The following is a 12,918-nucleotide window of genomic DNA, read 5'->3' as shown; positions in this document are numbered from 1 at the left end:
TATACTGTCATCTCAACACACAGAAAGTACACATCAACAATCTCTCTAATTAATGAGAGATACTATAAACTGTTACATCCGCATAAAAACACAATGTTCACACACAAGAAGTTCTTCATGAATGTGGAAATGAATATGCAGATACATGCAAAACTGTCAGTACCCACCTGGAGTAACGAAGGCAGTTCACATAAAATTCATCTGTGTTTCTAGGGGATGAATCTCTGTGTGCAATGATCATATATGTTAGGGAATGTTTTACCACTTAGAGTTGAAAATGGGTCACAGATGATGAGAAAGAGAACCCAACATCATACTCAATCATTTTCTTAGTCTAAAATTTTTCAAGCCCGGCACGGTGGCCTAGTAGCTCAACTTCCTGTTTTGCATGCAAGGGGATCCCATATGGGCACTGGTTTTGTGTACCAGTTGCTCCACCTCCCATCCAGCTCCCTGCTTGTGGCTGGGGAAGGCAGCTGGGGACCGCCCAAAGCCTTGGGAACCTGCACACATACGGCAGACCTGGAAGAAGCTCCTGACTCCTGGCTTCAGATCAGCTAAGCTATGACCATTGCGGCTACTTGGGGAGTGAACCAGCAGATGCAAGATCTTTCTCTCCTCTCTGTAAATTTGACTTTCTGATAAAAGTAAATAAATGTTTTAAATTTTTTTAAAAAATTTTCCTGATGCTGTAACAATGTAATAAAAGATCCCAATCATTCACTTTACTGTATCTTAATGGCATATACGGATTAATTCTATTCAATCAACAATGAAAAAGCTTTAAGGTGGCTCATAAAAATCCAAATAATATATATCAATCAGAATAGATTACAGAGCCCCTGACTCATTCCTCTGGCCGATGCTTTGCATAGGATGTGTCCTGACTTGCTTACATGTGAAATAACATTTAGTACCTAGTGAACTTTTCTTTCACTTTTATGATTTTTAGAGCAGGCACCAAAATTACAGGCGCAGGGAACATAACAACCACTATTTTGAGATGTAATAACGTGGGGCAGTGACGGCTCTGAGTTGGATCTCCCCCTCATTTGTTTTGCGCCTCCATCCACCCTAGAGGTTGCTTCATCGGGCCTTCACGGGGCCAAGAGTGGCGCTAGTGTAACATACACACAGAATGACAGAGAACAATTATACTCATCATGGCATTTCCATAATGAACTCACAATGGGACCACTGTCAAGGCTTGCTCTGCCCTGACCCTGGTGCTGAACACCAGCTCAGGGCACATGCCCGCAGTTCTTCCAGCTGGAGTCTGGGCAGGGCATGGAAGGTGATGTCAGCTTTGGCACTCTGTTGAGCACAATTAAGCCAGTGCCTGGTGAATTACATGAGGAAGGATCACAAGCCTCGGCTCTGTGTGCGCAGACATCAGCGATACACACACACACACACACCTTCCACTGGTAGAAAACCAGCCACTTCCATCACTCTAGGAAAAGAATGTTTTTTTCAAATCATATTTCACCTTGCAGACACTGTAACACGAGACCCCTTTCTCCTACTAAGTGGATATCAACAAAATATTTGCAAAGAACTTCTTCCCTTTATTTCATGAGCTACAGTGCCTTCCGGCTTGTCACTGTCGCAGTGAAAATCATTTATGTCAGCCATTAGGATATTTGGCCATTCTCAGCTTAATAATGATATAGGAAAGAACAAAGTCCTTATTTCTAAAAAAAAAAAAAAATTGTCAGGTTCTATCAAAACACTGGTAAGAGCTCCTGGTCTTTTTCAAGAGACCACTCATGATTTCACACACACACACACACACACACACACACACACACACACAGCCTGCTACAAGTTAATAACACGATGAGTAAACAGAGCGACTCACTGCTTGCTAATCTACTTATTCAAAGAAATGACTAATCAGTGCTTCTTTCATAATTAGACCCATAAATTATGATTTTAAAACTATAAGGAATTCACGTAAGTGCATTAAGGTAAAACGGATGATCATCTGGTTTTTATTTTCCATAGATGGACTCTCAATGGAACAGTCAAATATATCTTGACAATCAGATGCTGGACTCTCCCACTGACCATATCTACAATGTCAGGATACACACAAGTGGTATAACGATGGACTTGGGATTGTTTATGAAGGACTATACTGTTACAACAATGGGGAAATCAGTGGGGAGGAAGGGATTTGGGGAGGGGAAAGAGAATCTTGGAACCTATGCAACTTTACCATAAAATAACAAAACGATTTTTTTTAAATGATGCCTAAGGGACCCAGTGCAGTCGCCTAGCAGTTAATGTCCTCATTTTGCACATACCAGTTCTGCTCCTGGCAGCCTTGCTTCTCATCCAGCTCCCTGCTTGTGGTCTGGGAAAGCAGTCGAGGATGGTCCAAAACTTTGGGATCCGGCACTCGCATGGGAGATCCTGAAGAGACTCCAGGCTCCTGGCTTGGGACTGGCTCAGCTCCAAACATGGGGCCACTTGGAAATGAACCATTGGACAGAAGATCCTCCTCTCTGTCTTTCCTCCTCTCTATATATCTGACTTTCCAATAAAAATAAAACAAAATAATAATTAAAAATGATGCCTAAGGCCTGCATCAGAAAAAAATAAAAAAACGTAAAAGAGAGAGAATTTATTGCAGACTGTAATAGGATGCACGTGACCTGAGACTCTAAACTCCTTCGTATGCTCAGCTGTTCAAGGTTAAAATTAGTATTTAGTGTTCAGAGTGTCAGCCAAGAATCCCTGTAAGCCTTAAACCACTAGTAGGGGGCCCTGCTGACCACACAGTACTGTACTCTGCTTGGCAGCATGGGTTTCATGTCTGTGTAACCAGAAAGCTACCTCTCTCCCTGTAGCCTTACTATGTTTACTTAGCTATGCTGGATCAAACCTACTGGGCATCCTTGTCAATTTTCCATTTGCCTTTCACAGTCATCGCTCTAGAATAAACCAAAAACGTCTAAAGAGTGTGAGCTCCCAAATTTGCCATCCCTATTAGCTTCCCTGTTCTCTCTCACTGCTGCCCACTGTGTCTCCATGTCTCCTGTGGTCACTGTACATGCTAAATGTGCTATGTCTGCATGTTTTACAGTACTGTCTCTGCTGGAAAAATCGGTGGTCCTGTTTCCACTCGCTCCTTTAAAGGGCTACACTGGAGGCTGTGGTTCTCTGATTCCCCTGAGACACTCAATCTCACTCCCCTGTCTTCCAGCATCATTGCCTGATGCTTGTTCTGCTGTGCTGGAGTCTTACTGCCTCAGCAGAGGTCTGGCACAAACTTCCAGGACAGGCCAAGGGGGTGGCGGGGGAGCGGTGCCCAGGAAGCTCAGATAATGTCAATTCAAACATATGATTCTCAATTAATGTCCATTTCACTTTGACTTGTGTCCCTTTCACAGAAGATGTAGGGACAGCAGGGAATGTAAAAGATGATGGAACAGCTTGCTGGTGGATGGACTTGGCCTTCTAATGAGAGGGAATGGCAACAATGACTCACCAGCAATGTGTAAGTCATTGGCTGGAGAGGGCTGTGAGCCTGCTGCATGGGTGTCTGGAGCAATGTCAGCTGCACAGCAACACTGTTTCTAAGATACGGAACTGGTTTAATACTAGGGCTTTCCAGGTGAGACAGGTAAGACATAGAGGAAATCAAAAAATATAGGAAGATGGCAAAAAATGACATTGGAAGTCGTTTGAGAGAAACGGGAGGAAGGAGAATCCATTGGTTAAGAAAGTGAGCTGATTTAAAAAAAAAATAGGAAAAGAAACCAGGAATTCTGCCGGATTGAGAACAGAAACACAAAAAGTGTCAACAGGCTTACAGAAATTTGACTCACACCACATTATTCCATTACAGAGTATAGGATGACATGATTTAGGTGAAAGATCTTTGATGTGTTTCATTTTTGCTCTTCAAATTTCACAAAATAACTGAAAAGGAAAACCGTAACAGAGAACTTGACGTAAATCTGATTTATGCAGCAAAGTGACTGCATAAGAGAACTCCGTCTTGCCCCAGCCTCGCCACCACTTGATATGGTCAGTCTTTCTAGTTAGACATTTCTATACCTGTGTAGAAGTAGCGTATGTGTTTGCATTTGATATTTCCCTGAAGGAAGATGATGTTCAATATGTTTTCATGTCCTGGTCTGTCACTGACACATCTTTGTAAAATATCCATTCCACTTTGCATTCCCTTTTGAAATGGGATTTTGTGACCTCAGTATTGAATTTTGAAAATCCTATTTCCATTCTAGATCCAAGTCCTTGGCTCGGCATGTGTCTTGCAGATAGATTCTTCTAGTCTGTGGCTCATATTTTTAATCTTAACAGTATATTTTTATTCTTAATAGTTCTTTTTAGTAATTGAAGCTTTTATATTTTAATAGTGTTTAATTTATTGGGTCCCAGCTGCTCCACATCCCTTCCAGCTCTCCGCATGTGGCCTGGGAATGCAGTAGAGGATGCCCCAAAGCCTTGGGACCCTGCACCCAGGTGGAAGACCTGGAAGAGGCTCCTGACTCCTGGCTTCAGATAGCTCTGCTCTGGCCATTGCAGCCACCTGGGGAGTGAGTCAGTGAACAGATCTTTCTGTCTCTCCTTTTCTCTGTAAATCTACTTTTGCAACAACAACAACAAAAATCTTTAAAAAGTACAACTTATCCATACTTTTTTTTCTTTTGAGGATTATGCTTTTGATATTACATCTGGCAAATGATTGCCTAGTGGGGAAGTCTCAAAATTTTCTCCCAGAAATTTTGTAAATTTATGTGTTACATTTTGTTTCATAGTTCAATTTAATGTAACTTTTCATACATCCCAAAAAACTAATTTTGAACATAACCACAAGATAAGGACAAACTCTTTCTAACACCTAAGTGCAATACCAGTACTTACTGCATATGGAAACCAGTGTGACACTGTGTAACAAGTTTACCTTATGTTTATGCTTTCTCCTGAAACCAGATCATTTTAGCTTTCCAACCTTTTACTTCAGCTATTCGACCTACATTTTCACTTGAAATTTAGAATCAGCTTGCCAACTATTACAAAGAAAATTATTGTTATTTTTATTGCAACTACATTAAATGCAATCGATCAATTTAGGAAACATTTACAGCTAACAATATTAAGTATTCCAATCAAAAAATAAAGACTATCTCTTAGTACATTTTGGGTTTCTTTAACTTCTCTAAGGAACATTTTGTAGTTTTAAAATTACACATCTTTGTCAGACTTTCCAGAAATAATTTTTAATGAATGTCTGAATACAATTCATCTGGCAATACTATCACAGGTATTGTTTTCAAGGACAAGACAGAAGTAAGGAATGCTCTCAGTAAAGCTTTCTTTCGACTACGATGTGTATTAACACTGGAGGATGTGCGTTTACCTGCCTGCATGATGATAATTGCAAGGAGAGCAGAGCGTTCTTCAGCAAGTAGCTTTCCACAAAGCACTAGATGGTGTTTGGTTCTCTAATGGGACCGATTTAACCAAGATAGCTAATTGAATCAACTGGTTCCCCTAGAGAAACTTTTACTGGCCTCATTTTCCACAGAATCAGGGAACGACTGCAGGTTCCCGTTTTTGAACGTTTATATTTAGCATTATTCTTTTGGTAATTCAACATCACTGAAGTGGTAAAGTGAGTGCAGTAAAAGATTGGTTCTGGTTTTTGGCAGAAGTTTGGTGAAAGCTTAATATGTAATTTATTTCTCAAAGCCCAAAGCAGTGTGGTCTTTTCTTAGGAACTACTGCACCATAATTTAGACTGTGGGTCTTAAAAACCAAACCTAAAGGACTTTCGAAAGCCATATGATCTGGGAATCTGAAAATAAAATCATTTTGTGGGAATGTTAAAAGTGATTTGTCGTGTTTTTGTGTTCAGTCTCAGAACTCGAGCCATCCTCACAGATTAGTGGAAAAATTGGAAATTTTACGCAACATGATGATCAATCACATTGTTTTTCACAATGTTTCTTAGAACAGCTGTAGTTCTCAAGACACGCGTAACCCAAATTCACTCCATAAATATGAATCAGCATAGCCATCAGACCGAAACTTTTTAAAATGCATTTTTCTTTGTGTGTGAAAGGCAGAGAGAAAGAGGAAAGGAGATTGCTCCCACTCATTTGCTCCCCAGGCTCCCGCACAGACAGACCTCTGCAGGGCAGGGAAACCCAGGTGCCCAGAATGCCACCCGAGCCTCTCACAAGGACACAAGTACCCGAACAATCATTGCCAGTCTTCCACGGTGCACATGAGGATGAGGTTGAACTCAAAAGCAGAGTTAGGACTCAAACCCAGGCACTCCAAATATAGGGAGTGGGTACCCCAAGTGATGCCTTAAACATCTGCGCCTTACACGGAGACATTGTAGTTGTGGATTTGACTCCTAGTTTTACCACAGCTAATATGTTGGACAGTCAGCTTTGGTCTGAAGGTACAAGGACTGTCAGAACAAAGTACCACAGACCACATAGCTTAACCCACACAAGGTGTTTTCTCAGAGTTCTGAGAGCAAAGTGCAGGATCTAGGTGTTGAAGGTACTGAAACACTCTTAATTGTGTTTAGTTGTCCCTTTATTTGTAATTTTGCTTCCATTTTTTGCGTTGACTTTGCTCTGATACATGAAATGTAGGCAAAGCTATTTTTAGTTATAAAACATTGTTTTCAGCCCAAACACCAGAAATACAACAACATTATTGTTGAACTCTAGTCATTCAAACCCTCTCCTTAAATATGAAACTGGATTTGGGATATCCCAACAACCTGAATCGTCTGTTGGGCTCAGGGTTAAAACTTTCTCACATTCTCTTCAAAGATTTTAAACTTTATGCTGATTCATGTTTTGCTTATTTGGGGTTAAAAAGACCATTTGTAAAACCCCAATTGCTATGTTTATAACCTCTGCCTTACCAATTCCAACCCCACTAGAAATTAATATAACGCTCATTGCTTCAGCAAGCATTTAATCATCCGCTGTCACATGGCGACTATGTAGACAGATGGCAGATATTAACATTCCTACATTTTTAAATATTTAGTCATTTATTAGAAAGACAGATACAGACAGTTCTCCCATCACTTGCCAAAGACTCATAAGGGCTGGGCCTCAGCTGGGATGAACTTGAGACCGAGAACTCAATCAAGGTACCCAAAATGTCAGGGCGCACTGCTTCCCAGGGTCCACAGAAGCACGGAGTAAGAACCAGGCATCAAGCCTAGTGCTCAAATGACTGACCGAACTTTGCTTCTTTTTCCTTTTTCCTTTTCTTTTATCAATGTTTATGACATTGAAAATCTACTTGTGAAAACGCAATGCCACCTTGCACTATTGTTATTACGTCTTGAAAATAATAATGGAGAAACTTTTGTTTCTTTGTTTCTTTGGCAAGCACACTTCACAAACAGGGAATTCTTGGAAATCAGAACAAGTCACTAAATTATCTGTTTGAAAAGATTATCACTGAGGTTTCTAACTTTTAAGTCAGTGTTCTTTTCCAAGTAAAATTGTACATGCAGTGATGTGAAATAATACAGCCTCAGTTATTTAAAATTGCCAGCATTGCTGTTTGTCCAGTACAAAGACACTGGAAAAATCCAAATTTTTTTAACTTTTTAAAATTTTGAAACACCAGGGCCCGGTGCGGTGACGCAAGTGGTCAAGGTCCTCGCCTTGCACACCCAGGATCCCATTTGGGCGCCAGTTCTAATCCCGGTGGCCCCGCTTCCCTTCCAGCTCCCTGCCTGTGGCCCGGGAAAGCAGTTGAGGACAGCCCAAGGCTTTGGGACCTTGCACCCACGTGGGAGACCCAGAAGAGGCTCCTGGCTTCGGATCGGCATAGCATCAGCCGTTGCGCTCACTTGGAAAGTGAATCATCAGACGGTAGATCTTCCTCTCTGTCTCTCCTCTCTGTATATCCGCCTTTCTAATAAAAATAAATCTTTAAAAAAAAAAATTGAACCACCAACACCAGAAAAGAATAAAGGGCCCAGCGCCATGGCCTAGCGGCTAAAGTTCAAAACACGCCAGGATCCCATATAGGCGCCAGTTCCAATTCCGGCAGCTCCACTTCCCATCCAGCTCCCTGCTTGTGGCCTGGGTCAACAGTCGAGGATGGCCCAAAGCCTTGGGACTCTGCACCCACATAGGAGACCTGGAGGAAATTCCTGGCTCCTGGCTTCGGATTGACTCAGCACCAGCTGTTGCGGTCACTTGAGGAGTGAATCAACAGGTGGAAGATCTTCTCTGTCTCTCCTCCTCTCTGTATACCTGACTTTGCAATAAAAATAAATAAATCTTTTTTTAAAAAAAAGAAGTAAGACCCAGTGCTTATAAACTTAAGGAACTAATGAATTGGAGGAATTCCTTATGTGTACCATCTATGCTCATCTTAACTGCAGCATCTCTTTTATGATTGTAATTGCCAACTTACACTCTTCTATAAACTTAAATAGTAGGGTATCTTTAATCTAGAGGCTGTAAAGTAGTGGTTTTTACATCTATTCCAAAATCATCAGCAACTACTCTCTCTGTTGTCACTCCTCTTCACACACATACAAACACACAAGACCTTCGGATCAGACCTGTAAAAGATGTTATCACAATATGGTGCGCTACCAACTCACCTGCTGTGGCACAACCACAGCTAGGCAGTGAGGATGGCATCTACAGAGAAGTGTCACAGACAAGCACAGAAAGAGCAAGCACAGAGCTTCACGACAAAACAACAAAAAAGCATCGTCCTAACTTTTGCACATTTGCAAGAAATCAAAATACACATTAAAAAGTTATAGGCCAGGGCTTGTGTTGTGGCATTTCAGGTTAAGACGCTCCCTACAACACATACAACCATATGATCCAGCTCGAATTCCAGCTGTTCCACTGCTTCTGCAGAAGACAACGCATGTGCTTGGGTCTTGGCAACCATGTGGGAGATCCAGAAGAGGCTCTGGACTCCTGGACTTAGCCTGGCCCAACATCCACTTAAATCTGATCATTACAGGAGTAAACTTGTGGATGGAAGAGTCTCAGTCTCTCTCTCTCTCTCTCTCTCTCTCTCTCAATCTCTCTCTCTCTCTCTCTCTCTCTCCCTCTCTCTCTCCTGTGTGTGTGTGTGTGTCTTCTCCCCTCTGCAGTTTGGCGTTTCAAATAAAATTTTAAAGGTTTATCTTCAATAAAAGAAGAAAACAGATGTGTAGGTCCTTAATTCAAAGAATATTCTTAAGAAAGCTACATGCAAGAAGTATTTAATAGTTTAAACATGATAGAAGAAACATAATGTGAAAAATCATGATCTTTTGCATGTTTTAAGATTCTGAGACCCAGAAAAAGCAAGCAAAGTACACAGCGAACTTGGCTTTCAGTACTCCTGCTGTTTCCTTAACTGAAACTCCTTACCTCTGATCCTAGCAGGTGGACACACATCCTACTTTTACACATCCTGTCTCACATACATCTTCTCCTTTATGCTTTGCTTTTTCCTCAAACGATTTGTCACTCCTTATTCAACATTTGAAAGACATTTGACATACCCCTTATTTCATTCCATCTCTGAACACAAATGACTGTTGACATTGCTATAACTCTTCCTGAATCTTATAGTAGGCCCAAATATTAAAGGAACTAATTAAACAATCACTTAATTAAATTGTTCACCCAAGAATGTATGATCCTCAATAGATGATTCACACCTAATGGGCTTACGTTTTGCTTAATCTAAAGAAAAATGGTTTTTGTTTTGTTTGTTTTATTTTTTGTTAAATCCCTTTCTCGTTCTTACAATCCCATTTATTCCCCTCAAAGACTTCGTGTTACAATATTTTTTCAGCTGCATTAGGTCTTTTTATTCCAATCCTCTTGAAAAACATTGTTGTTTGAATTGGCAATTTTTGCACTAAAAGACGATGAGAAAGTAGAAAGGTATCTGTTATAGTTTGACCAGGATTTGGCTCGCCAAATCATGCAGATGTTTAACTGCCCAAGACTTATGTTAATAGTAAAGGAATTAATGCTAGTGATTGATGAATTTAGAGTAGACGCTTCATTCGATTCTGGTGTCTGGGAGGTCCTAAGATGACAGGGGGCCTGCCTTGGAAAGCAGTTCTTGGGAGAGTGTTTATAATGTAGGTCAAGTTTGGCCAGGCCATTGCTCTCTGCTTCCTGCCTTGCAAGTTGTTTTTCCCACACATACTCCTCCAGAGCCAGCCTCTACCCTCGCTGGGCACCAGATGAACAGGGGTTTCATATCTTGGACCACACACCTCCAAACCATGAACTGATGAAACTGTCTTGTTTTCTAAGTGGCTCCTCTCGCATGTTTGCTGCAGGCATGCAGAGCTGAACAGCAGTGCCAACTGTGGTTGCTGATTAAGGAGTTTAACAAAGATCTGAGAACCAAAATAAGACATTTAGCCCAGTAGCACTGAATCAGTCTAAATTTGTTCTCTTTTAATTGGATAGGCACATGGTTTTTTGGTTTTTTTTTTCAGAATCCCCTCAAAAACTGATACAGATAATGCTTATGTCAGCAACATTCTACTTTCTACTTTGTTCTGAAGCTCTGGTTCTCCACATCTCTACAGAACTGTCAGTCTCCAAAATTGGAATAGAGCTGTTGGGGTTTTGTTTTTGTTTTTTGGACTAAACAAGCAGTTGAAGTGTCATCACATCAGGATATTTTGTTCTATCATATTAACTGACGTTAATGAATCCTGAGCCTCTTTTAGCTCACCCTGGATCTTGATTTCTCCGCTCTCTGAGTATTGAAATTTCAAATTTGTTGTCATGTTGTCAGTTCATAATTCTTCGCACCTAGCACCACGTGTCATCGGCACCCCTGAAATTCCCAGACTCTGAGTGCAGAGTGTCAAACCTTCCTAGCATTTCACGTTACTATGAGTAGAACTAGCTAAAGAACTTTAAAAGATTCTTTTAATTTCTCTAAGCATATCAGCCATGTGGGTTTGGATCATTTTTCTTTTAAATGAGGCAGTTATGATAATGTGACATGAATAACCAAAATAAAAAAAATAAGATTAAAAGTTTCCATGGAGAAATCACGATTCAGTCTGACCTATAGACAAATCAATACTTAATAACAAAGTCTACTTTCTGAAGCTTGCTATGCAAATATGTTCTGACGTTGTCACAAGTCAAAGCTTAAATGAGGAAATTTTGTAACCTTTCAGTAAAGCAAATACCTCAATTTTTCTGCAATATTAATTGTTACCTGTAAAAATCATGTTTCATAGTTGCATTTTAATGTTGTCTAACCAAGATAAATAATTTTTATTTGGCTGCAGACTTTATTTAAATTGTAAAACCGACCCAAAAATGTCCTGTATTAAAGTAGTTGAGAGATATTTAACTGTTAAGACATCGTTCCAAAAAAAAAAAAAAGACATGAACTCTATCAATCAAAGACTTTTGTATTGTCCTATAAAATATTACTTTGCAAATTCTCCTTATGAAAATTCTTGAACTTCATGCAGTGGCTGGTTTCGGGGAAGTGATTACAGACATCTACAGAATATGGCAGTGAAACACAATGGCGGAAATTCTCCAAAGGCTATAAGAAGCAGAGTCCACAGAGAGAAGGAAAAGCAGAGAGAGCAAGAGATTTTCCACCTGCTGACTCACTCCCCAAATGTCCATAATGGCCATAGCTGAGCCAACCTCAAATCAGGATCTAGAAGCTTCTTCTGGGTCTCCTAAGCTGATATAGGGGCCCAAGGATTTGAGTCATCCTCCACTACTTTTCCAGGTCATAAGCAAGGAGTTTGATTGGAAATTGAACTGCCAACCCGAAACAATACTCATGTGGGAAGTTAGTGTCAAAGACAGAAGCTCAGCTTACTGTACCACAGCACTGGCCCTGAACGATTGTAGAGAATTTAAAACAATTGTGTTTCTGCTTTGATGTTCAAGGGTGATTCAAGGAGGAACCTTGATAGATAAGGGTTTCTAAATTATTTCATTCACCACTGTCACTATATCACCCTCTTGTCAAGATTTTGTCAAACTGAGAGCCACTTTAAATAGTTCATATACCTAGGGTCAGTGTTGTACCACAGCTCATTAATTTTAAGCTACCACATGTGATACCAGCAACCTAAATCAAGTGTCAGTTTATATCTTGGCTCCTGGGCATCTGATCAAACTTTCAGCTCATACATCTGGAAAAGCATCAGCAGGTGGTCCAAGTGCTTGAGCCGCTGCCTCCCGTGGGAGATCTGGGCAGAGTTCCTAGTCCCTGGACGCAGCCTCACTGTTCTGCTACTGCAGGCCTCTGGGCAGTGAATCAGCACGCAAACTATTCTGTCTCTCTCTCTCTTTTCTTCCTTTTGTCCATCCTTTTCTTCCACATTATCTGACACTCTGCTTTTCAAACCAAGAAAACATTTTCAAATCCATATCTCTTGACAAAAGTAACTACAAAATGTGATGCAGCCTAAGAGTGACCATCACATCTTTCTCCATTTCCTGATCCACAGGGTAGCACCAAATTTCTTAAAGACTTGTGAGTTATCCACACACTGGAAACTCTATGGGATCGTTTCCAAGTGGGTGCAGGACACAGCCATGCAACTGTGGTCCTGGGAAATAACAGGAAGAAAGATATAGGCAAGGGTCAAGAGTAGATGAGCAAGACAACAGATAAATGGAATAGAATTCTCTACTCTGCATCTGTGTCTCCTTGTATGTGCTCCAAATACCGAGTAAGAGAAGGGATCAATGGAACAACAACAGCAAAGTCTTTGCAGATGGTTCCCAAAGCGGTGCACCATCTTTTCACTGCGAGGAAGATATAAAAGCAGACAACTCCTCGGAACTGCTCCCTAATCAATACTGCTTACTGGCAGTTTTACAGTCTATGTAGCAGAGGATAGGAGGTACACCAACTAGGCTG

Source organism: Ochotona curzoniae, unplaced genomic scaffold, assembly GCF_017591425.1.
Source record: "Ochotona curzoniae isolate NIBS_2020 unplaced genomic scaffold, NIBS_Ocur_1.0 contig_2599, whole genome shotgun sequence".
Taxonomy (NCBI): Eukaryota; Metazoa; Chordata; class Mammalia; order Lagomorpha; family Ochotonidae; genus Ochotona; species Ochotona curzoniae.
The sequence above is the reverse complement of the archived record's forward strand: the minus strand, read 5'-3'. Positions refer to the sequence as shown.